Source organism: Triturus cristatus, chromosome 4_2, assembly GCF_964204655.1.
Source record: "Triturus cristatus chromosome 4_2, aTriCri1.1, whole genome shotgun sequence".
Taxonomy (NCBI): domain Eukaryota; kingdom Metazoa; phylum Chordata; class Amphibia; order Caudata; family Salamandridae; genus Triturus; species Triturus cristatus.
The window spans coordinates 369,339,278-369,366,215 of NC_140586.1; the positions used below are offsets into that span (position 1 = coordinate 369,339,278).

The window sequence follows — 26,938 nt, forward strand, 5'->3', positions numbered from 1 at the left end:
GTAATTCTGGGAAGGCATCAGATTCTATGGGTGTTGTGTGGGAATACCCACAGCAACACTCATGGAACGCCCTTTTCACGCAGTCTTCTGCATGAAAGGGGCACATATTTACAAGGCCATGAAAAGCTACGTAAAGTGGCTTTACGTGGCTTTGTAAATATGCCGCAGCACATTGCGCCTCCAGAACATCAACAAAGTGACATTCCAGCAGCACAAAAGTGCTGCAAGTGGTCACATAAATTAGGCCTCTAGAACAAATAACAACACCATATATCTGTTAGCACAAAGCAATCATTGTGTAAAAAGTATGTAATTGGAAAGGATAATTTGTACTAAATCTATCAGTACTATCTAAGTATACATCTATGTTCACAATAAACTATCTGTCCATTGTTCAAGTACTGAGATAAATTAGAACTGATGGTATTGGTGGACAGCCAATGAGGCACGCAGCATGCCCACTTGAAGTTACTTAATTTGTTGAGAATGTCTTTGGTGTCCTGAATGGAAAGGATGGAGAGCAAGATATGCGTCTACATACTGATAACATTTCATCGGGAAACAGCCTTAACAACAAATTCATAACAGCGAGTATACTAAACAACGAATCCTCAACAACGACCTTTACTTGAACCACAACCTCATTAACCACTACTGTACACGAACAACGACCACCTTAACCACTACTGTACATGAACCATGACTTAATAAACCAGAGGTAAGTGTCAATAATTAAATAATTAATCTTAAATGCAAGTGTAATTATATTAAAATAATTGCAATTATAAACGGAGTGCAAGGTACTTAATTTTTCTTTTTTTTGTTTGGAGTTGTGCCAATATTTTATTCAGAAATCACTGACGGGGAATAATCATAATGTAAGTCACAAAATATTAGAACATCAGAACAAGCGCCAAGTCCAGTCTCCCTTTTCCTGCGGAGGCTCTTGTGATGGACCCTAATGCTCAGTAACCAGTCCCTGATCATAGAGTGTTGGTGGCGATCCGAGACTAGAGGATTCTGGGTACCCAGTGCCATTAGGGTAGCTGGGTGTGGCTGGCGCTACTTCTTACCAGAGGCCTTGATTGCGGACTTGGTGACTTTGCCAGCACTGGCAGCCTTCTTCTCAACCTCCTTGATAACTCCGACACCTACCGTCTGCCTCATGTCGCGGACAGCAAAACGACCAAGAAGTATTTAATTTTAATCACGCTGTCGATATATTAGTCATAATAAACCAGGAGTAAGTGTCAATAATTAAATAATTTATCTTAAATGCAAGTGTATTTATATTAAAACACTGCAAATAGGAACTTAGGTATTTAATTTTAATCACGCTGACGCTATACTAGTCTTTCTTTTAATTTACTCTGTTAGGCCATTAGACGGCATTGTTTGTTTGTTTTTCACAGATGCAAACTAGATCTGTGCTCGATGCGACTGGTTGTCACATTTAAAATTGTTTAAAAATGGAGAATAAACTTCTTAATATGTGTAAAATAAGTCAAATCTTTTTACAAATGAAAAAATGTTTTCAAATACATTTAAAAAAACAAATTCTGTAAGACCTTGCTTATTTTAGTATAGTTTTAATAAGTGCAAATGTATTTAGTAAGCCTTCTAGACAAAATTGAAAAAACAGATAATGGATTAGTATTTTATTGTCCCTCCCCGGGGCTTTATTATAATTAAAATGCATGCGGGGGGCTCATGCCTCCCCCCATGCAGCCTCTGGGCCGCCACCTCCCCGGGGCTTTAATAATTACATGTGGGGGGCACACGGTCCCCCCACAGCCCTGGGGACCGCCACCTTCCCGGGGCTCTGTTTTAAAAAAATGTTGTGTGGACTTCATCCGCCAAGCAGGAGGCGCGTTTGCAGAGTGGTGTAAAAAGGGGGCATGGCCTCGGACCACTCCCAGCAATCTAGCTGTGTGGGGTTTACTAGAGATAACAGGAGGGCTAGTTGGCCCCCAGGGACCCTCAGGGGGCAAGGGGACTTCATCCCTCAACCAAGAGCGCGCCAGGAGGTGTGTTTGCAGAGTGGTGCAGAAAGGGGGAGTGGCCTATGTCCACCTCTCAGCAATCTCACTGTGTGGGGCTTACTGGAGGTGTCAAGTAGGCTAGTTGGCCCCTAAGGACCCCCAGCATCGAAGGGGACTTTAATCCCCATCTAAGAGCGTGCCAGGGAGCACGTTTGCAGAGTGGTGGGCAAAGGGGGTGTTATGTGGGACTTACTGGAGGTCATAGTAGGGGTAGTTGGCTCCCAAGGACGTCCTTGGGGGCCAACTAACCCTCCTGTTACCTCCTGAAAGTCCCACACAGTGGTATTGCTAAGAGGTCTTCGGAGGTCACGCCCCCCTTTCTCCACCAGCCCAGCCAAGTATCACACATCAGGCGTTAGACTAACGCATTTTAATGTGGTGATCCGCATCACCGCATTAATATGCATTGTCATGCATTTTCAGCTTCTGTTGTCCACCTGCTGTGAGCCTGGTGAACTGTAATTCAACTCTGTATCTTACAATATGTAACAACATATTGTAATATAGAGTCAAATAGTTCAGTTAACAATGCTGCTGCAGCGCCGTTTGCTATTTCTAAGGTGTTTGCGTCAACATCACGTCCTCTTTAATTAGGTGCTGACTTAGTCGACGTCACGTCCTCTTTAATTAGGCTGCTGACTTAGGCAGCTCTAGCTGGGCGTGCCGTGGAATAAACTTTTATTTGACGTCATGGGAGGGGCCAATGGATACTCCTGAGACAGGCAGGAGTGTGCGCACTCTACGCAGTTTTTATATTAAGTAGAACTGCTGGGCTGGCAGTGGCGGCAATCGTGGCAGTGCAGATCACGGTACACCTGGGCCCAGCAGGAGAACACCGGCCCTCGGGATTATTAGTCGACTCATGCCCGGGCGTTCTGTTGCTGCGGGGCAGGGGTTAATGCTGTACCTGCAGACTTACATGTGGCACTAGCTGCCAACTCTGCAGGTGGTTTGGCAGCACCCGTTGGGACTTCACGGGTACAAGGCACCGCTGGGGTTAAGGTTATTTTTTATTAGATGCATCTTAATTTGCAAAGCTGTTGTGGTATTATAATTATTTCTTTTTACAGGTGGTTGAACTGAAAATTTAAAGCCACGGTGTGCCAAGGCACTGTGTTAAATGAAATGCACGTTATTCTCAGATACTAGGTTGAACAATAACTAGTGGCTAACGAACGCCCTTAATCTATTGGCTTTGTTCCAAATTCGGCCCTTGGTCGGAGCGAACATATTCTGTGTAGAAACGCAGGTATCCTGACTGCACCGGCGGTGTCTTTCAGCTCCTGCCTCGGTAAAGCTTTACATTTTCCAGTCTAGGCTTTTTCCTGGGGCACTGTGTTCCCCTTTTCTGGTCTGTTAGCCTGAGGAAGATTCCCTATGGTCACCTTCAGAGCCATATCTAAATATCTATTCATTCATGAGACTTTTACTCTGAGTGTTTACGCGGCTAAAGCTCTATAAGTTACCTTTGGATGGCAGCCCTTTGTCAATGAAACCCGATTACAATCAATTAGGAGCCTATACGTTAATGACTACAAGTAGTGTTCACCTTGTTTGCAAGTATTTTAGTTTTACAAGCATCTGTTGCTGTCTTCTTTTCCTCCAGAAATTTTAATACAACAATAAAAATGTCACGATACAGATCAGAATTTTGGCTGATTATTAAGTAGAGAAAAGAGTTAATATGACAGCTGCAAAGTATGTGTTGAATGCAGATCAGGGAGAGTGCATAATGTAAATCGGTCAGTGCTATGTTCGAGACATCCTTTATTACTTGCATGAGTGTATAAGGTAAAATCCCAGTGAGCTATTAACTGTCATAGAAGAGCTGCAGCATGCAAACTGCAAAGTACAGATTAGAGTGCTATAATTCCCCCCCCCAGTCCTTCATTATTAGAATGTTGCAAAAAGGGTTCATTTTGGTAAAAAAAAAAATCAGTCATTATTAACCTCTTATATGCCCATGACGAGATAGTCTCGTCATGGAGCACGGTTGCGCTGTGCCCATGACGAGACTATCTCGTCATGGACCCCGCCCGCTAATGAAAGGCCCGGCACAGGCGGGGGAAAGGGCGGGGCCCTCAAGGGGTTAAAGAGAACCCCCTAACCACGGTGTTACATTTTAAATTCTGAGTTTGTGCTTCTCTAGACCAAGCACTCTTAAACTATACTGTCTATCAGTATGGAGGACATGTGCCTATTACCCCTTGTAGTCCTCCATCCTATGTAACATTCCTATACACTGATTTACACATTTTGATTGATTGATTGATATAATGTGTGTGTGATGTAGAGTGCTCTGACACCCTGCACCGGTCTGAGTGGCACTATAATCCAAATTAAATGCATCTCAGCAAGAGAGTGGTTATGGAGACTTGAGGGGCACTGTTAAAGGGTGGTAGTGAGGGAATCCGCAGGGAATCTTTGCACATGTTCGTTTATTGCTGCCTATAATCTTTTAACTTCGTTCTCACTCGAGGTTTTGTTGGGAATTTAAATTTAATATTACTTTTTAAAAATACTTTTAAAGGTCTCTTATCTGAGAATTGTGAGCCGTGTGCATGACTTTGACTTCCCGTTCGACCTCTGCGGTACCCGTATGTTAAAGTGTGTTTGCACCGGGGTTGACGGTCTAGTCTTTTTCCCCCACTACTTAAGCACGCTGGACCATCCGCGCAGCAGGCGTGCCGCTGGCGCGCCAAAGGCAAGACCGTCTGCACCCATCGGCGCAAGGAGCGCGACCAGCGTCTCAACCCCTGTTCGTGTAGTGCCCCAAACGTATAGTAGAAATCAGCTGTTGGCCCTGAAAAGCAACACATGCGTGACTTCTGACATGCTCCATCAGAACAAGAACAAAGGTGAGCTCCGGTGTTCTAAATGCTCATATCGACTGTACACAGGCCTCGCTAACCGTCCTGAGGCCATAACATTGACAGGCAGAGGAAGGGGAGTATTAAAGACTAATACCGTTATGGAAGGAGACACGAGGGGAACAACTAATAATAACGACACTAACGGGGAAATCAAAGCCCCGAAGGCAGTGCGTGAACAATATGTTCTGTGTCTTTTGCTTAATGCTTGGTCAGTGGTAAAACACAAATACCAATTAGAGGACCTGGTTCAACTTCATAGTCCCGATATAGTCTTTTTGACCGAGACCTGGACAGACAACACCTCAGGCCCAAATTGGAATATAGCCCTGCCAGCAGGATAATTAGTCATCTCCCAAGACAGGGAGGAGGGTAGGGGGGGCATAGCCATTATCCACCAAGACTACATGAAGGTACGTGTGGAAGCCATCTCAGCTCTTCCAGCTGAGGTGTTACATTTCTGTATAAAATGTAATAATCTCACGACCTTTCGAGGACTTCTCATCTATCGCCCCCCAGGGCCCAGAGCGGCGTTCACCCAGGCATTATTGACGCTCCTAGAGTCCTACACAGACCCCCACTCTCTTACCATCCTAGGGGACTTTAACTATCACCTAGAATTAACGAGAAAGTCAGATACTGTTAGACGTTTAGACAACTTAGCAGCGTTTAGTTTAATTCAAATAGTAACCAAACCCACCCACCAGGCAGGCCATACTCTGGATGGCATATTCTCTAATAATCCGCACATTGATCTGACGAAAATATCAACTCTCCCATGTGCCGACCATATGTCTGTCCATTTTGATATTAAGGTCATGCTGCCTATTCATTACACCCAAACTAAACCCTCTAAGGTACAAATTCGAAGGTGGAACAAGGTCCTAGGTAAGGAACTAGAATTGGCCCTAGGCCACCTCCCCGCCCCGTTATCAAATGACAATAATGTAGCAGCATTCCAGTTCAACGATTGGCTTAGGGCAGCAGCTAACTGCATTGCGCCTGAGAAACTGGTGGTGTTAAAGAGGTCCAAGTTGTCATCACCGCGGTATAACCCGGAGCTAAATCTCCTCAAAGTAAACTGCAGGAAAGCTGAGCGTCTCTGGAGACTAGACTATAGTTCGGGTAGGAAAGCAATTTATAATCTAGCTCTTCAACAGTATAAAGTAGCAATAATTGCGGCCAAGAAGCTACATTTTACAACTAAGATTGAGGAAGCTGGCAACTCTGCTAAGGAGCTTTTAAAATCAGTTAAACTGCTGGCCAAACCGCAGCAAGAAAATACATTTAAACCAGATCAGGATATGTGCAATAAATTGGCAGCATATTTTCAGAACATTGTGCAGGTGATATATGATGACCTTATGAATACTCGGAGAACACCCGACAACCATTGTCGATTGCCTGGTGTGGAAGGACTGACTCATTGCAGATTATCCTGTTTTCAGGCTCTAACCAAATGTGAGGTACAAAAACTTCTCCTTTCTATTATGTCCGGTTCCCCCAGAGACCCCTGTCCCCCAACTATTATGCACTTGACCTCTATGAGGATTTGTGTTAATCTTACACCCCTTATTAATCAAGTCCTGGAATCAGGTAGATATCCGGTAGCTTGGAAAAGAGCAGTTATCTGGCCAATTTAAAAAAAAACATCCCTAGACCACACCGAACCTAAAAATTATCGCCCCATTGCTGGCCTACCAATAATAGCCAAAATCATGGCGAAGTCAATCAATAAGACACTGACTAACTACCTAGATGCCAACAATGTGCTGGACTCTACGCAGCATGGCTTTCGGTCTTGCCATTCTACTGAATCAGCCCTAATTACTGCTAAGGAAGTAATCCGAAAAATAGTAGATGGAGGGCGCAGAGCTGTCCTCGTACCCCTCGACCTATCAGCAGCATTTGATACCGTGAACCACACGGTGTTAATGCAGCGGCTGAGGGACGTGGGAATCGAGGACATGGCTCTGCCCCTCCTCTCTTCGTTTCAGGAGGCAAGGGAGCAGAGCTTGCATTGGGAGGGCTTACAATAAGATAATTTCCATCTTCCCTGTGGGGTCCCTCAGGGATCAACGTCTATGTCACCCCACTGGCCAGACACCTCAGGAGGCATTGATTTGCCTTGGTCTCTTATGCGGATGACTCCCAGCTTGTGATCTCTATATCCAATCAACCGAGGTCACAGCTGCCAGTTTCCATGTATGTCTCACTGAGATTATGACCTGGATGAACCATAGCTTCCTGAAAATCAACACCAACAAAACTGAGGTGATCGAGTTTGGCCAGGGCTGACCCCTTTGGAATGACTCTTGGTGGCCGGCAGAAGCCGGTGAATGTCCAAGCCCCACTGCTAAGGTCAGGAATCTCGGAATCGTCTTCGATGACCAGTTGAATTTTTCCACCCAACTCACCAGTCTCACTTCCTCCTGCTTCTTCCTATTAAAAACTTTGAGGAAAACTTTTCCTTTTATCGCGCAAGAAGACGGTGGTGGTCGGCCTTTTTTGTCCAAACTGGACTATTGTAACACCCTTTTTCTGGGAATTGATAAGACGCAGATAAGAAAACTGCAATCATTACAGAATGCGGCAGCACGCCTGCTTTTAAACATACCAAAAGAACAATCAACTTCGGCAGGGATAAAATCACCAGCAGCGAGCGAAATTTAAGGCCTTGTGCCTGGTGCACAAGGCACTATATGGTGGGGGTGCTGAGGATATTCAAAAAATGTTCTTACCCTATACCCCCTCGCGCGTTTTAAGATCAGCAAATTTAGGCCTAATACATACCACAAAGATTAGGCGGGCAAGGTGGGTTGGTAGGGTGTTGTCGAATTCTGCAGCAAAACTTTGGAATAGAATGCCAGTAGCAATGAGATTTCAGTTCAATAGGAAGCTTTTTAGGAAGACATTGAAAACATGGCTGTTTGCCTCTGCCTAGTTCTCTCGGAGAATGCAGAGGTTTCTCCCTCCCACATACACATACACTAGAGCCAAGATGTCACGGCATTCGAGCGCTTTAAAAACATTTATCCTATCCTATGGTGGTCATTGGGGGGCGTCAACAAACAAACAAACAAACCGGCCCGGGATATAAGAACATACATATAGCTGACAACTGTAGAAGAGTAGGATCTGCTTCACATGTTTACCCCCACGTTTTGCTGGTGTTTCACTGTTTTTTTACTTTAGTCTGGCTGGGACCCTGCTATTCAGGACCCCAGCCTAGCTGCTTCCTCTCTAAAATGATTCCATGTACTTTAGGTACATGACAGATTGGATTTGAGGTGCCCTGGTAAGCCCCTAGTATATGGTACCCAGGGCAAAGGTACCACAGAGGCCTACCAGGGGCTGAAGCATGTATTATGCCACCCCTGGAAAGCCACCCAAAATGACACCACAGGTCTGCCACTGCAGTCTGGGTAAGGTGGTGCTTGCACCCCTTACTGTGATATAGGTTACCTATATCACTATATATCTATACACACACATGTAAACCTATAAGTCACTCCTATGGCAGGCCTTATCAATCCTGAAGGCAGAGTGCTTGGTTCTTCTGTGAGAGGGTGCCCCTGCATGAGCAGAGCAGTGTTTGGTGTCAAACACCTTGGAGTCATACCCCCACACCAGTAACTGGTGTGGGAGTATGATCCCACCCTTCTAGAGGGAGAGACATGACAGCACTGGTATACCCTGTAGAAACTTAATAGAGCCCAGGCATCACAAAATGGATGCTGCAGCCACAGACACGGGTCTGGCCTCCTGCTGATGACCCCAACTCTGGCAGGGGAGGCCTGGACAATAGGTTTCCTGTCACAGGGATGTGTAACCACCTCCCAGACAGGCTTATGTGTATTGGGGCTGGGTGGGAGCACTCTCAGAGTGCTTTGAAGTCCTGCACTGGGGGCACATTTGGTGTCCCTGTGCATAGTCCAGCTCAAACCGGTTCAGGGGCTTCCAGCCCCTGCTCTGGGGCGAAACTGGACAAAGGAAATGGGTGTAGCCATCCATCTTTCCAAACCCTCCCATAGGTGGGTCCCCAGAGTATGTCCAACACCCTACCTTAGTATAAGTATGGGACCCCAGTCCTTAGGACTTTGGATGTATGACGTTACAACGCACACTTTTACAACGCATGCACTTACAACGCATTTTTTACAACGCATAATCCATTACAACGCATGACATTACAACGCATGACACTACAACGCATTTTTAAAAAATACCTTTACAACGCATTTCCATTACAACGCATACTACCTTTACAACGCATACCATTACAACGCATAATATTAAATTACATTTAAGGTAAGTATTAGATAGTATAGGGGTAAAAATTACTATTCTAACTCCAGGGGGTGCAACAGTAGGGTAAGTGTTGGATAGTATAGGGGTAAAAATTACTTTTCTAACTCCAGGGGGTGCATCAGTAGGGTAAGTGTTGGATAGTATAGGGGTAAAAATTACTATTCTAACTCCAGGGGGTGCATCAGTAGGGTAAGTGTTGGATAGTATAGGGGTAAAAATTACTATTCTAACTCCAGGGGGTGCAACAGTAGGGTAAGTGTTGGATAGTATAGGGGTAAAAATTACTATTCTAACTCCAGGGGGTGCAACAGTAGGGTAAGTGTTGGATAGTATAGGGGTAAAAATTACTATTCTAACTCCAGGGGGTGCATCAGTAGGGTAAGTGTTGGATAGTATAGGGGTAAAAATTACTATTCTAACTCCAGGGGGTGCATCAGTAGGGTAAGTGTTGGATAGTATAGGGGTAAAAATTACTATTCTAACTCCAGGGGGTGCATCAGTAGGGTAAGTGTTGGATAGTATAGGGGTAAAAATTACTATTCTAACTCCAGGGGGTGCATCAGTAGGGTAAGTGTTGGATAGTATAGGGGTAAAAATTACTATTCTAACTCCAGGGGGTGCATCAGTAGGGTAAGTGTTGGATAGTATAGGGGTAAAAATTACTATTCTAACTCCAGGGGGTGCATCAGTAGGGTAAGTGTTGGATAGTATAGGGGTAAAAATTACTATTCTAACTCCAGGGGGTGCAACAGTAGGGTAAGTGTTGGATAGTGTAGTGTAATATTATGCGTTGTAATGGTATGCGTTGTAATGGTAGTATGCGTTGTAATGGAATGCGTTGTAAAGGTAGTTTTTAAAAATGCGTTGTAGTGTCATGCGTTGTAATGTCATGCGTTGTAATGGATTATGCGTTGTAAAAAATGCGTTGTAAAGGTAGTGCGTTGTAAAAGTTGCGTTGTAAAGGTTGTTCCCCTAAGACTTTAGATTACCCTGGACGAAACTCTGAAGCTGAATCCTGGACCTTCGACGCTCTGCTCAAGACCAGAAGAAATCTCACTTGGGGTCAAGGAGTGACTCCCCTGCTTGGCAGGCACCAAAGAAGCAATTTGCCAGTCTGCATCATCGAAGCTCCCGCCGGACTCTGAAGCATTTGTAGCCCTGGAAGAGGATTTCCAGACATCTCAGAGGCCGACCCAAGTCCCCAGCAAAGCTGAGACCCGCAGCCCTTGTGAGTAGCGTGGAACCAGAACTCCTGGTCACCGTGCATTTCTGCAAGTGCATTAACTTCTTGATATCTCTTGAAGTCATGCTTGGGCTGACTGGTACCCCCAGCTCAAGCACTAAATCCACCGAAGATTGTTGGTCTGGTCATTCCGAGTGACCCGTGGGCTGCCATTTTGTGTTTTGTCTTGAGGTCCCTTCGCGATCTCTGGTCCGTTGACTGGTGGGTCCCTGAGGGGGTAACTTTGCATTTCCTTGGGCTTCCCCGGTTGCTCCAGATGTGCCCTAACTCCCAATCAAGTGGTGAGTCCCACAGACCTTGTTGGTCTTCACCGAAGCATCTTTCTGGTTTCTGCGTGGGTTGCTGTTGCCAAGGCTTGCTGTGTCCAATCCGGGCACCGACACTGCAGCACTCGACATCCTTCATGGGACAGCACGAATCCAGCTCCTGGTTGTCCTTGACACCTCCTGGACCTCGTGGCTGAAGAGTCAAGCTTCACCTCATTCAGCTGAAATCACCCGACATCGATGGGCATCTGCTCATCGCCTTCCTGGTCACTGGCTAGTGACCCAGACTCTGTCCCCTCTGCTTTCAAGTTCTTCTCATCTTCGATCCAGGCTTGGATCTCTTTGGACACTTTGCATCTTCACGGCACCAGCACTTCTTCGCCTGCTCCCATTGAAATTGACGATGCGACCCGACACCAAAAGACACCTATGCACCCGGCTTCCCTGGGTGAGGTAACACAAGTACTCCGGTGCTCCCGTTAGTGTTAGCACTAGAACTTCCGGAGTCCAAAAGGGTTTGGTCCTGACTCATTTCTAAGTGTTCCTAATCTTTAAAAATCTAACTGCGACTTTCCCCATAGAAGCTAACGGGAGCTCACGGCTGTGTTCACACACTGCACACGGCCCCCGTGGGTCCCCTATGTCACTACCTTGGCTGATTCCTTGGGGTCCCAGCGATTCTACAGGCTCTAGTCCTTGTGTCTAGTTAAGTCGTGGTTCTTATACCACTATTTCAGTATATGGTTTGGCTCGCCCCTAGGGCCTGACCTGTATTTGTGCTTATTGAAGTGTAACTTATATGTTTTGACATCTAGTCTCATAAAGAGACTAGAAGGGTGTGTTTAGTAATAAATACATATATTTTATGTATATATCTATACCTGGTCTGGATATCTTCATTTAGTGACTCAAGAGATTATAGACTGGTAAAACAAGCTGCTTTACATTCCTTCAAGACTTAGCCTGAAGGCTGCTCTCCATAGCTACCACTAGGATAGTAAGTAAGTAATTTGTTTATTTGTACATGATTCATTAATATCTTTACAAAACAATAAAACATTGCTAAACATTTTTACAATTTCATTATACGCAGTTTCCTCAATTTTACAGGTTTACTTCTCAGTTCATAATTGTCCATAAAATGTTCGGGGTCATCAAATGTCTGGCTTTTTATGGTCCTTTTCCAGTGTGCTCTTGTGTCTTTTTTCCACTAGTTCAAAGAACTTTACGACCCGACAGTTTAATTTTGTTTTAGTGGGGTTAAAACACAATTTGACAGCCTGCCTGCATGTCCAAACGCCAAGTGATTTGAAGGAGGGACGTAATAGATTGTACTTCAAATCTTTTAATTTAGGACAGATACACATGACGTGGATGATGTCTTCCTTGTCAGCTTAGCACAAGCGGCATTGCTGCGAGCAGTTTTTTCTCTCCCAAGGTGGTAAGTGCGGGGTTACCGGGATCACGCCGAGGCGTAATTTTAAAACCTTTTCTTTTGTTTTTAAGTTCATTCCTATGTTAAGATATGCTTGTGGCTGCGTTCTTCCGTAATCGCCAAGCGTGATCCACCCGTGCGCTCTTTTTATTTACGCCTCCTTGTCCTCAATAGAGGAGATGATTTGTGCTGACTTTTTTGAAAATCAGTAGATCTGTTGGAGTACTCCAGATGTCTGATAGTCCCAGGACTTGAAGTGAATCAAATAGATAATCTCTGGCTGAGGATTTGCGATGTCAGAGCAGCTCTTCCCATGGGTTAGAGTTTAAAGAACCAGCCTCAGCACTGAAAATCTTGCGCCAGTTGGTAGCATAAGCACTCCACCTTTCTAGTGTTTGTTTCAAAAAAACAAATTCTAACCGGATTTGTGCGGGTGAGACATATCTTGGCAGGTTAAAGATAGCCCTATAGGAGTTAGCTATTAATGTATCCAGTAATGCGGCATCCCTTGAAGGGGTTCACTCCCATATGTGAGAGTCGGCTGTAACTTTGCACGCAAAACCTGGAGAAGAGGGTTGAGCGTTCGGTCGGGGAGTATGGCTTTTAAGGATTTTATCGCCAGGTGAGTCACAGTTCCCTTTCCTTGTAAGGACTCCAGTTGGGGTTTGAACGAGTTCTTGTTGTCCAGGACTACTCCCAAGTATTTATAGGTGGTTACCAAGTCCAGCCCTTGTCCGTTTACGTGCCATTTAATTATCCTTTTTTTCCCTGTAGTTCACTGCCATGACCTTGGATTTATTAAATTTATTTTGCAAAGCATTCTTTTCTGAAAAGGAATGAGCTACATTTAGAAGGTGTTGAAGGCCAATCGGTGTCCGGCTTATCAGCACCAGGTCCTCCGCGTAGAGCAGATTGGACAGTGGAATTTTCCCTAATTTCGGTGCAAGACAGAAGCATTTGTCAAGTTCCCTTGGTAAATCTGCAAGAAAAAAGTTAAATAAGAGTGGTGCTAAAACACAACCCTGCTTTAACCCTTTCGTTGTCGGAATAGGGTTAGAGAGGTGTGTACCTGTTCCCAATTTAACCTTAATCCAGGTATTTGAGTGGAGTAATATCAACACGTCTAGAAGATGTTTGGGTATTCCCCAGTTGTCCAGTTTCTGCCAGAGTTTGTTACGATCCGTGTGGTCGAATGTGGCAGCGTAATCAATGAAGGAAAGGAAAAGAGGCGATTTGGTCTATTTAACTGCATCCATCAGCAGGGTCAGTGCCGTTATATTAGTTGTGGTCCCTTGACCCTTGCTGAAACCAGTCTAATTGATCGGGATTACTGAGTTTTCAGATGCCCGTGATGTTAGCTCCTCCAGTATAGTTCCTGCAAAGTACTTGGCCTCCACGTCGAAAAGGGAAATAAGCCGATAGTTATTTGGATGTTTCCTATTGCCATGTTTGAAGATTGGGCTTATTACTGACCCATGCCAAGATTCCGAAAGAGTCAAGGTGTTCTTTATATTACTGAATGTTGGTGTTAGTGCTACGCTCCAGAATTCCGCGTCTGATTTGTATAGCATTGGTGGGATGCCATTTGGGTCAGGTGCACCTGTTGGTCTGCCCCTGGCTATTTGCCTTTTAACTTCGGCAGGTGTGGTAGCCAGATGTACAGACTCATTGGAGAAAGAAGAACTTGGGTTGAGCACTAATTTATCCATCAGGGGTGATGGCTTGGCTCCATTAGCGCTGGATTCTTGGGTCGTGGCCATTGTGTGGTAATTGCCCATTTTTTCCCTCCGAGCTTCTTTGCTGGACTCCTTTGTCCCCACCTCTTCAAGGCTGTCCTCTTTGTCAGTATTTATGTTGTTGAAGTGCTTGAAGAGGTAATTTGTCCATGCTTCCTCCGTTACATTAGAGTTTAGGCCATGATGGTCTGGGTTCTTTATTCTCTTAATCATTTGCCAGAACCTTGAACTATTTTGCCGTTTTACTTCACAGAGGAGTTTCGCCCATAGCTCGTCATTTATTTGTTTCTTTTTTTCCCATTTCTCCAGTTTTAACAATTTTTTCGCTTTCCATTGGGTAATTTGCAAGTCATGATTTGTTGGATCCTTTCGCATCTGTCTCACTGTTCGATTTATTATCTGTTTTTGCGTTTTCATATCTGGAGTGAGTTGTGATTTGGTTAATACTCCCTTTTCATGACTTGTCCAGTTCGATTATGTTTTTAATAATTTAAGGTTAGTGGCTAGGATGAAGTTTTGCCATACTTCTGACAAATTTGTTGTGGAGCTTGCCAGTTGAGTAAAAAGAGTTTTCGCTGCAAGGCTTGTGGAGCTGATGTTACAGGGATTGCACTGGAGCCGCCTTAAGTTTGAAGTCACTTAAATGTCAATATCTGTGTATGGTTCAGTCTCAGGAAACAAATTGACTTTTATTGTGGCTTCCTGAGGCAAGTGGTCGCTGAGATCGCTCGTCCCTATCTTGAACGCTGTTACATTGCCAAACATATTTATGGATGTAAATGTATAGTCCAAGTGGGAAGATTGCTTATCTGAATGAAAAGTTGCGACCGGTGGATCGTCTTCTGTGTAGTGCCCATTCAAGGCCCTTAAATTAAAATGCTCTAATTGCTATAGTAAGTTTTGAGCAATTTGTTGGTTTTTTAATTTTTGTGAAACCCTGTCTTGGCACTCCCCATGCTGCGCTAAGATCTTGGTCAAGACCATCACCTGGATCCGAGCTGATAAGGAACATGTTGAAGTCGCCTGCCAGGATGATTAAGCCAGAATCCTCCTTGTCCAGTACTTTTCCTAAGGCTTTTATCAGTTCGTTGGCAGCTTGTTGTTTCCCTTTGGGGTGGATGTAAGTGTTGATTACTATAACTTCTTGAACTTGATTATTTAACCTGAGTGAGATCTTTGCCACCTGTATTATGCTTGGAGGTTCTATTTGAGATTCTGTTGTCGTGATCTCACCTATCGTTGCTATAGAGGCAAAAATCATTAGACCCCCGGATCTACGACCAAAGATGGAACTTTTGCTTGCTGGAATACAACAGGATGTGAACCCTTGCAGCTCAAATGCCTTTTCCTCCCAGGTTTCTTGAAACAGTAACAGAGCAAATGAGTTTAAGTATTGCAGAAACTCTGGGTCGTTGCTTTTGCTGGCTAAACCGTTGATGTTCCAAGTGCATAAGCTAATTTGCCTGGTCTTAGCCAATGAATGATCAAGGTTTCTTCTCCTTTGTCAATTTGGACGATCAAGTTTGTTGATGGTACGTTGGATCAACCTCCAGTTTTGTGGAGCGCCCGACGATACATGACTTGGGTGCCTTAGTTCTTGTCCTGAGAAGAACGTTTTTGTGTCTTGGGATTGCACTCTTGGGGAAGTGCTTCTTGCTCCTTTTAATACTGAGTTGGTGTTTCTTCGCGTAGGTGACCTAACAGGGGGTAGAAAAGGTGTTGGATAGGGGGGTTGCTTTTCAAGAACCAGTTTTATCCCCCATTGTTTGAACATTGCCTCCTCCTCCAGGATTTTTTTTGCAATCTTGGTGGAGTTCCAGGTTGCTTTAGTTGTTTCCGAGCGTTGTGGATCATTGTTAGACAGAAACTCTATTTGGAGGAGGTCAGAGGAACTAATGTTTCCTAGGCTTGTGATCGAATGTAAAAGTCTTAGTATGCTCCCCCTGTTCAGTATATTGTCTCTTCCTCAGGACGTATATTCTGGAGTAAAGAGAATAGTGGTCGGACTGTTCTGATGATGCACTGTTTGTTCTGTTTGCGGTCCCTTACGGCCGGGATGACCTGACTGGGAGGAACTACTTGAGCTGCCAGTAACTGGGCAGGTTTGTTGCGCGCTTTGTTGCCTGTCTCTCCCAGGTTCTCTGATGATGTCAGTTGCTCCTCGTGTAGGTAGCTACCACTAGGATAGCTTTCAATAAAGGTTGTCTTTAACCTATAACCAATAAGGGGTTGTTTGGACTGATACAAGGTGCCCAATATAACTAGTGGACAGCATATATCAGGCCAACTTCTCACAACAACAAGCAGAGTGCTCTTCTGCAAAGGCCAAAGTCATACAACTAAATTGAATTATCTCCTGTCTTGGTGACTCCACTGTTGATTAAGCGGTCGTCCAATATTAGCAGGCTTGAGAGCATCAATGAGCGCCCTGACTGCCTGTAACCTATGTGCACCTCAGCCTCACTCTCTTGAGCATTGCCCGATGCGGAGTGTCTTTGGCCACTGACCGATCAGATTACAAGTTCCCTTCCATTTCCTGTGCTTTGCAGGTATGTTTTAAGATCTTCTTAAGAGTTTCTCATTGCTCAAATGGGTTTAATTTCTGATAATTGTATGTTTCCCTCGTCTTCCTTGCTTGATTTTTCTTGCGAGGAAGTGTCACTCATAGTCGTTGAATGTCACTCATAATTACACTGAAATTATGAAAATTACACACATAGCAATCTGAAACCTTGGCAGCTATGCTCCACCCCTCTGCAAACACGCCTCCTGGCACACTCCAGGTTGGGGTATGAAGTCCACTTTACTCCTGAGGTACTTTGGGGGCCAAGAAGCCCTCCTGGTACCTCCAGTAAGTCCTATGCAGCGGAATTCCTAAGCACTGTCGGAGGCCCAGCCCCCTTTCACCACCCCTCTGCAAATGCAACTACTAGTTAAAGAAGCATTTGGAATGTAATAGGTCTCACATTTGTGAAATTTACGGCTAATGGCATTGTAAATGTAAACTTTTTTACTAATGTCTTTTGGATTGGAGTGGATGTACGTTGTGTGTAGTGGAATTATGTGGTATGTTGTGCAGTGAAATTATGTGGATAGAAAGTATGTGGTATTTAGTGTATAGGAGTTATGTAGAGTGAGATTATGTGTATGGAGAGTAATTATGTGGTATGCTAGTCTGAGTTGTGGAGTGGTAACCTGAGCGTTAGTCTCCCTCATTTACATAGAAACTAAATCATAAACTCAATAAGAAAAAAAAAGAAGGAACCACTGAGGAGCTCTTCTGGACCTAGTCAGAGGTATGAGCAGGGCCACTGGAATTATGCGACTGTTCGGCTGCACCGATTTTTTGCATAATTAGACATTTCCCGTATTTGCCACATTCCATAATCTGCTGCATAATCTGCAGATCTGAACAAAAAAAAACTTGTTTCTAGTTCAAACCACTCAAACGTTACCAAATATGCAGCGACAAGTGTTATAGGGTTGTGAAAGGCCCTTTGCAAACCTGGATTGGTCCCTTGTTACTTATTGCTAAATGTGGGTATTAAATTGGTACTAATGGTGCGTAAACCACTCTTGCTATTTTGTTCTCCTGTCTTGCCTATTTCTGCATTTATCTTGCTTCTTTGTGTACCCTAATTTTTTCTGCACTTGTTTTGCCTCTTTCTGCACATCTCTTCCACTTCCTGCACCTTCTTCTTTGAACACCTCTCTTGCTTCCTTCTGTACCTCTCTTCCTTCTTTCTTCTGCACATCTCTTGCTTCTTTCTGCACCTCTGTTGCTTCTTTCTGCACCCCTGTTCCCTCTTTCTGCACCTCTCCTGCCTGTTTCTGCACCTCTGTTGGTTCTTTCTGCACTCCTCTTGCCTCTTTTTGCACCTCTGTTGCTTCTTTCTACACCCCACTTGCCACTTTCTGTATCCCTGTTCCCTCTTTCTGCATGTTTCTTCCCTCTTTCTGCACTTCTCGTCCCTCAATCTACACCCCTCTTGCCTCTTTCTGCACCCCTCTTCCATCTTTCTGTACCTCTCTTGCCTCTTTCTGCACCCCTGTTCCCTCTTTCTGCACCTCTCCTGCCTGTTTCTGCACCTCTGTTGGTTCTTTCTGCACTCCTCTTGCCTCTTTCTGCACCTCTGTTGCTTCTTTCTACACCCCACTTGCCAATTTCTGTATCCCTGTTCCCTCTTTCTGCATGTTTCTTCCCTCTTTCTGCACTTCTCGTCCCTCAATCTACACCCCTCTTGCCTCTTTCTGCACCTCACTTGCCTCTTTCTGCACCTCTATTGCCTCGTTCTGCACCTGTCTTGCCTCATTCAGGATCTCACTTGCCTCTTTCTGCACTTCTCTTGCTTTTTTTGAAATAGAAGTGCAGAAGAAGGAACAGAGGTGCAGAAAGAGGCAACAGGGGTGCAGAAAGAGGGAAGGGGGATTGAGAAAGAGGCAAGGGGCTACAGAATGAAGCAAGAAAGCTGTTGAAAAAACAAAAGAAGTGCAAAAAGAAACAACAGAGGTGCAGGAAGAGGCAAGATTGGTCCAGAAAGAGAGAAGAGGGGTGCAGAAAGAGGTAAAACGGGTGCAGAAAGAAGCAAGAGAGGTGCAGAATGAAACAAAAGAAGAACAGAAAAAAGGAACAGAGGTGCAGAAAGAGACAAGAGGAGTACAGAAAGAGGGAAGAGGTGTACAGAAAGAGGCAGAAGGAATACAGAAACAAACAAGAGAGGTGCAGAAATAGGCAATAGAAGTACAGAAAGAAGCAACATAGATGCAGAAAGGTGAAGTGGAGTGAAGAAAGAGGCAAGAGAAATACAGAAAGAAGCAAGAGTTGCAGAAAGAAATAAAATAAGTGGAGAAAGAAGAAACAGAGGTGCAGAAAGAGACAGCAGGAGTGAAGAAAGAGGGAACAGGGATGGAGAAATAGGCAAGGGGGTATAGAAATAAGCAAGAGAGCCACAGAAAGAAAAGAAGTGCAGAAAGAAGGAACAGAGGTGCAGAAAGAGGCGAGAGGGGTGCTGAAAGAAGCAAAAGAGGTGCATAAAGAGGCAAGAGGAGTGCAGGAAGAGGTAAGAGGGGTGCAGAAAGAGGCACAAGGGGTACAGAAAGAAGCGAGAGAGGTGCAGAAAGAAGCAAGAGAACTGCAGAAACAAGCATTAAAGATGCAGAAAGGGGGAAGTGTGATAGAGAAAAAGGCAAGAGGGATACAGTAAGAAACAAGAGAGATGCAGAAAGAAACAAAAGAAGTGCGGAAAGAATGAAGAGAGGTACAGAAACAGGCAAGAGGGGTGCAGAAAGTGGGAAGAGGGATGTGAAAGAGGCACCGAGGGTGTAGAAAGAAGCAAGGGGGTGCAGAAAAAAGCAAGAGAGTTGCAGAAAGAAACAAAAGAAGTGCAGAAAGAAGGAACAGAGGTACAGAAAGAGGCAGGAGGGTTGCAGAAAGAGGGAAGAGGGGTGCAGAAAGAGGTACAAGGGTTGCAGAAAGAAGGGACAGAGGTGCAGAAAGAAGCAAGAAAAGTGCAGAAAGAAGCAACAGAGGTGCAGAAAGTGGGATGAGGGGTGGAGAAAGAGGCAAGAGAAATGCACAAAGAAGCAAAAGAGATGCAAAAAGGTGGAACAGGGGTGGAGAAAGTGGCAAGAGGGCTGCAGAAAGAAGCAAGAGAGGTGCAGAAAGAAACAAAAGAAAAGCAGAAAGAAGGAACAGAGATGCAGAAAGAAGCAAGAGGGGTGCAGAGAGAGGGAAGAGGGATGCAAAAAGAAGCACGAGTGGTGCAAAAAGAACCAAGAGAGGTGCAGAAAGAAGGTACAGAGATGCAGAAAGAGGCACGCGCGGTGCAAAAAGAAGCAAGAGATGTGTAGAAAGAAACAAAAGAAGTGCAGAAAGAAGCAACAGAGGTGCAGAAAGAGGCAAGAGGATTGCAGGAAGAGGGAAGAGAGGTGCAGAAAGAGGCACGAGGGGTGCAGAAAGAAGTGAGAGAGGTGCAGAAAGAAGCAAGAGAACTGCAGAAAGAAGCAACAGATGCAGAAAGGGGGAAGTGTGATAGAGAAAGAGGCAAGATGGATACAGAAAGAAACACGAGAGGTGCAGAAAGGAACAAAAGCAGTGCGGAAAGAATGAAAAGAGGTACAGAAACAGGCAAGAGGGGTGCAGAAAATCGAAAGAGGAATGTGAAAGAGGCACCAGGGATGTAGAAAGAAGCAAGAGGGGTGCAGAAAGAAGCAAGAGTCTTTCAGAAAGAAACAAAAGAAGTACAGAAAGAAGGAACAGAGGTGCAGAAAGAGGCAGGAGGGTTGCAGAAAGAAGGAAGAGGGGTGCAGAAAGAGGCACAAGGGTTGCAGAAAGAAGCAACAGAGGTGCAGAAAGTGGGATGAGGGGTGGAGAAAGAGGCAAGAGAAATGCACAAAGAAGCAACAGAGATCCAAAAAAGGGGGAACAGGGGTGGAGAAAGTGGCAAAAGGGATGCAGAAAGAGGCAAGAGAGGTGCAGAAAGAAACAAAAGAAGAGCAGAAAGAAGGAACAGAGGTGCAGAAAGAAGCAAGAGGGGTGCAGAGAGAGGGATGCAAAAAGGAGCACGAGTGGTGCAAAAAAAAAGCAGGAGAGGTGCAGAAAGAAGGTACAGAGGTGCAGAAAGAGGCACGAGCAGTGCAAAAAGAAGCAAGAGATGTGTAGAAAGAAACAAAAGAAGTGCAGAAAGAAGCAACAGAGGTGCAAAAAGAGGCAAGAAGAGTGCAGGAAGAGGGAAGAGGGGTGCAGAAAGAGGCATGAGGGGTGCAGAAAGAAGTGAGAGAGGTGCAGAAAGAAGCAAGAGAACTGCATAAAGAAGCCACAAAGAAGCAGAAAGAGGGAAGTGTGATGGAGAATGAGGCAAGAGGTATACAGAAAGAAACAAGAGAGGTGCAGAAAGAAACAAACGTGCAGAAAGAATGAAGAGAGGTACAGAAACAGGCAAGAGGAGTGCAGAAAGTGGGAAAAGGGATATGCAAGAGGCACCAGGGGTGTAGAAAGAAGCAAGAGTGGTGCAGAAAGAAGCAACAGAGGTGCAGAAAGTGGGATGAGAGGTGGAGAAAGAGACAAGAGAAATGCACAAAGAAGCAACAGAGATGCAAAAAGGGGGAACAGGGGGGAAGAAAGTGGCAAGAGAGATACAGAAAGAAGCAAGAGGGGTGCAGAAAGAAACAAATGAAGAGCAGAAAGAAGGAACAGAGGTGCAGAAAGAAGCAAGAGGGGTGCAGAGAGAGGGAAGAGGGATGCAAGAAGGAGCACGAGTGGTGAAAAAAGAAACAAGAGAGGTGCAGAAAGAGGCACGAGTGGTGCAAAAAGAAACAAGAGATGTGTAGAAAGAAACAAAAGACGTCCAGAAAGAAGCAACGGAGGAGCAGAAAGAGGCAAGATGAGTGCAGGAAGAGGGAAGAGCGGTGCAGAAAGAGGCACGAGGGGTGCAGAAAGAAGCAAAAGAGGTGCAGAAAGAAGCAAGAGAACTGCAGAAACAAGCAACAAAGATGCAGAAAGGGGGAAGTGTGGAAGAGAAAGAGGCAAGGGGAATATAGAAAGGATCAAGATAGGTGCAGAAAGAAACAAAAGTGTAGGAGGAAGGAAGAGAGGTACAGAAAGAGGCATGACATGTACAAAAAGATGAAAGAGGGATGCAAAAAAGAGCACGAGGGGTGCAAAAAGAAGCAAGGGAGGTGCAGAAAGAAGGTACAGAGGTGCAGAAAGAGGCACAAGCGGTGCAAAAAGAAGTAATAGATGTATAGAAAGAAACAAAAGAAGTGCAGAATGAAGCAACTGAGGTGCAGAAAGAGGCAAGAGGAGTGCAGGAAGAGGGAAGAGAGGTACAGAAAGAGGCACGAGGGTGCAGAAAGAAGCAAGAGAGGTGCAGAAAGAAGCAAGAGAACTGCAGAAAGTAGCAACAAAGATGCAGAAAGGGGAAGTGTAGTAGAGAAAGAGACAAGAGGGATAGAGAAAGAAACTAGAGATGCAGAAAGAAACAAAAGAAGTGCAGAAAAAAGGAAGAGAGGTACAGAAACAGGGAAGAGGGGTGGAGAAAGTAGAAAGAGGGATGTGAAAGAGGCACCAGAGGTGCAGAAGGAAGAAAGAGGGGTGCAGAAAGAAGCAGGACACTTGCAGAAAGAAACAAAAGAAGTGCAGAAAGAAGGAACAGAGGAGCAAAAAGAGGCAGGAGGGTGCAGAAAGAGGGGGGTACAGAAAGAGGCACAATGGTTGCAGAAAGAAGGGACAGAGGTGCAGATAGAAGCAAGAGAAGTACAGAAAGAAGCAACAGAGGAGCAGTAAGGGGGATGAGGGGTAGAGAAAAAGGCAAAAGAAGTGCACACAGAAGCAACAGAAATGCAAAATGGGTAACAGGGGTGGAGAAAGTGGCAAGAGGGGTGCAGGCTCAAGCAAGAGAGGTGCAGAAAGAAACAAAAGAAGAGTAGAAAGAAGGAACAGAGGTCAAGAAAGGGGCAAGAGAAGTGCAGAAAGAGGGAAGAGGGGGCAGAAAGAAGACAAAATGGTGCAGAAAGAAGCAAAGAGGTGCAGAAAGAAGCAAGAGTAGTGCAGAAAGAAGCAATAGAGTTGCAGAAAGAGGCAAGAGGGGTCTAAAGAAAGGAAGAGGGGTGTAGAAAGACGCACGGGGTGCAGAAACAAGCAAGAGATGTGCAGAAAGAAATAAAAGAAGTGCAGAAAGAAGGAACAGAGATGCAGAATGGCGCAACAGGGGTGCAGAAAGAAGGACGAGGGGTGGAGTAAAAGGTATGGGCGTGCAGAAAGAAGCATGAGAGCTGCAGAAATAAACAAAAGAAGTGCAGAAAGAAGAGACAGAGGTGCAGAAAGAGGCAAGTGGGATACAGAAAGAGGCAAAAGGGATACAGAAAAAAGAGAGGTGCAGAAAGAAACAAAAGAAGTACGGAAAGAGGGAACAGAGGTGCAGAAATAGGCAAGAGGGATGCAGAAAGAGACAAAAGGGGTACAGAAAGAGTGGGAGGTGCAGAAAATAAAAAAGTGCAGAAAGAAGGAACAGAGGTGCAGAAAGAGGCAAGAGGGGTGCAGAAAGAGACATGAGGGGTGCAGAAAGAAGCAAGAGGGGTGCAGAAAGAAACAAAAGAAGTGCAGGGAAAAGGTACAGAGGTTAAGAAAGAAGCAGGAAAAGTGTAAAAAGTAGCAAAAGAGGTGCAGAAAGAGGAATGAGTGGTGGAGAAAGAGGCAAGAGAAGCACAGAAAGAAGTAACAGAGATGTAAAAAGGGGAACATGGTTAGAGAAAGTGGCAAGAGGGATGTAGATAGAAGCAGGAGAGATGCAGAAATAAACTAAAGAAGAGCAGAAAGAAGGAACAGGTGAAGAAAGAGGCAAGAGGAGTGCTGAAAGAGGGAAGAGGGGTGCAGAAAGAAGAAAGAGTGGTGCAGAAAGAAGCAAAGAGGTGCAGAAAGAATCAAGAGTAGGGCAGAAAGAAGCAACAGTGGTGAAGAAGGAGGCAGGAGGGGTGCAAAGAGAGGGAGAGGGGTGTAGAAAGAGGCATGAGGGGTACAGAAAGTAGAAAGAGATGTGCAGAAATAAATTAAAGGAGGGCAGAAAGAAGGAACAAAGGTGCAGAAAGGGGCAACAGGGGTGCAGAAAGAGGGAAGAGGGGTGGAGCAAGAGGCATGGGCGTGCTGAAAGAAGCTTGAGAGCTGCAGAAAGAAACAAAAGAATTGCCGAAAGAAGGAACAGAGGTGCAGAAAGAGGCAGGAGGGGTACAGAAAGAGGCAAAAGGGGTGCAGAAAGAAGCGACAGGTGCAGAAAGAAACAAAAGAAGTACAGAAAGAAGGAACAGAGGCACAGAAGGTGCAAGGTGGGTGCACAAAGAGGGAAGGGGGTGTGAAAGGCATACATAGTACAAGAAGAAGACAGAGGTGCAGAGAGAAGCAAAATAAGTGCAGAAAGAAGGAACAGAGGTGCAGAAAGAGGCAAGAGGGATACAGAAAGAGGCAAAAGGGATACAGAAAAAAGAGAGAGGTGCAGAAAGAAACAAATAAGTGCAGAAAGAAGGAACAGAGGTGCAGAAAGAGGCAAGAGGGGATCAGAAAGAAACAAAAGAAGTGCAGAGTAGTGCAGAAAGAAGTGCAGAAAGAAGCAACAGAGGTGCAGAAAGAGGCAATAGGAGTGCAGAAAGAGGCAAGAGGGATGCAGAAAGAGGCACGAGGAGTACAGAAAAAGGAAAGAGGGGTGTGAAAGAGGCAGGAGTGGTCCATAACAAAGCAATAGGGGTGCAGAAAGAAGCAAGAGAGTTTCAGAAAGAAACAAAAGAAGTGTAGAAAGAATGAACAGAGGTGCAGAAAGAGGCAAGAGGGGTGCAGGAAGAGGGGTGCAGAAAGAGGCACAAGGGTTGCAGAAAGATGGGACAGAGGTGCAGAAAGAAGCAAGAGAGGTGCAGAAAGAAGCAAGAGAAGTACAGAAAGAAGCAACAGAGGTGCAGAAATAGGGATGAGGCGTGGAGAAAGAGGCAAGAGTAGTGCAGAAAGAAGCAACAGAGATGCAAACATTGGGAACGGGGTGGAGAAAGTAGAAAGAGGGATGCAGAAAGAATAAAGAGAGGTGCAGAAATAAGAAAGAGTGGTGCAGAAAGAAGCAAAGAGGTGCAGAAAGAAGCAACAGAGATGCAGAAAGAGGCAAGAGGGGTGGAAAGAGAGGAAAGAGGGGTGCAAAGAGAGGAAAGAGGGGTGCAGAATGTAGGAGAGTAGGATCTGCTTCACATGGTTAGCCCCACTTTTTGCTGGTGTTTCACTGTTTTTCGACTTTAGTCTGGCTGGGGCCCTGCTATTCACCCTAGCTGCTTCCTCTCTAAAATGATTCCATGTACTTTAGGTACACTCCAGATTGGCTTCTGGGGTACCCTTGTGAGTCCCTAGTATATGGTATACTATGTACCCAGGGCATAGGTTCCCCAGAGGCCTACCAGGGGCTGAAGCATGCATTGTGCCACCCCTGGAAAGCCCTCCAAAATGACACCACAGGTCTGCTACTGAAGCCTGAGTAAGGTGGTGCATGCACCCCTTACTGAGGTATAGGTTCACTATACCTCACCTATCACTGCACATAGAAACCTATCAGTCACCCCTATGGCAGGCCTTATCAATCCTGAAGACAGGATGATTGGTTATATGTAAGAGGGTACCCAGGCATGAGCTGAGCCCCTCTGCAGCCTTCGGAATCTCTTCTCCAGGGTTGTCAGTGGTGCAGCCTGACCACATACTCTTAAGTGATTTATAACTAAAACGGTTAATACTAACTTTGGACTAACTGCACGGAAATATGTTGTGTCAAACACCTTGGAATCATACCCCCACATCAAATCCTGATGTGGGAATATGATCCCACCCTTCTAGAGGAAGAGACATGACAGCACCGGTATACCCGGTACCAACTTTACTGAGCCCTGGCATCACAAAATGGATGCTGTAGCCACAGACATAAGTCTGGCCTCCTGCTGCTAACCAAAACTCCAGCAGGGGAGGCCTGGACAATAGGTTTCCTGTCACAGGGAGGTGTAACCACCTCGCAGAGAATCTGATGTGTATTGGGGCTGGGTGTGAGCACTCTCAGAGTGCTTTGAAGTCCTGCACTGGGGGCACATTTGGTGTCCCTGTGCATAGTCCAGCTCAAACCAGTTCAGGGACTTCCAGCCCCTGCTCTGGAACGAAATGGGTGTAGCCACCTGTAGGAGAGTAGGATCTGCTTCACATGTGTACCTCCACTTTTTGCTGGTGTTTCACTGTTTTTCGGCCTTAGTCTGGCTGTGGCCCTGCTAATCAGGACCCCAGCCTAGCTGCTTCCTCTCTAAAATGGTTTCCATGTACATTAGGTACATCTCTAATTGGATTTTGGAGTGCCTTATAAGCCCCTAGTATATGGTATACTATGTACCTAGGGCACCGGTACCTCAGAGGCCAACAAGGGGCTGAAGCATGTATTATGCCACCCCTGGGAAGCACTCCAAAATGACACCACAGGTCTGCTACTGCAGCCTGTGTAAGGTGGTGCCTGCACCCCTTACTGTGATATAGGCTACCTATATCACTACCATTGCACACACATAAAACCTACAGGTCACTCCTATGGCAGGCCTTTACAATCCTGAAGGCGAAGTGCTTGGTTTTTAAGTGAGAGGGTGTCCCTGCATGAGCAGAGCCCCTCTGCAGCGTTCAGAGTACCTCCTCTGATGCTGTTTGTGGTGCAGCCTGACCATATACTCTTAAGTGCATTATAACCTCGCGGTAAATGCTAACTTTGGACTGGCTGCACGGAAACATGTTGTGTTTGGTGTCAAACACTTTGGAATACTATCCTCCGCCAGTTCTGGCAGCGGGGGTAGCATTCCACCGTTCTAGAGTGAGAGACATGTTCACACTGGCCTATCCGGTAAAGACTTTCTAAAGCTCTGGCATCACAAAATGGATGCCACTGCCACAGACACCAGTCTGGCCTCCTGCTGCTGACCGAAACTCCGGCAGGGGAGGCCTGGACAATAGGTTTCCTGTCCCAGGGAGGTGTAACCACCTCCCCAGACAGGCAGATGTGTATTGGGGCTTGGTGGGGGCACTCTGGTGCTTTGAAGTCCTCCACTGGGACCACACTTGGTGTCCCTGTGCATAGTCCAGTTCAAAACGGTTGCAGGGGCTACCTGCCCCTGCTCTGGCATAAAACTGGACAAAGGAAATGGGTGTAACCACCCCTCTTTCCAAACCCTCCCATAGGTGGGTCCCTGGAGTATATCCAACCCCCAAACTTAGTATAAGTATGGGAACCCAGTCCTTGAGACATTAGATTACTCTGGACGAAACTCTGCAACATATATCCTGGACGTTCGATGTTCTATTTCAACTAGAAGACTGAAGAAATCTCCCTTGGGGTTAAGGAGTGACTCCCCTGCTTGGCAGGCACCAAAGAAGCAACTGTCCGGTCTGCAACTCTGAAGCTCCCGCCGGACGCCGAAGTCTTTGCATCACCAGAGGTGTATTTCCAGACTTCCCCAAGGCAACCCTGAGTCCAAAGCAAAGCTGAGGCCCGT

At 45.5% G+C, this 26,938-nt stretch overlaps 1 protein-coding gene across 1 annotated transcript in view; it reads right to left on the reverse strand.

The window, feature by feature from the left end:
• The window catches only part of LOC146833907 (coagulation factor XIII B chain-like), a 1,069,530-nt gene that overhangs the window by 722,270 nt on the left and 320,322 nt on the right, over positions 1-26,938 (reverse strand). The gene's annotated exons all lie outside the window — the stretch shown is intronic.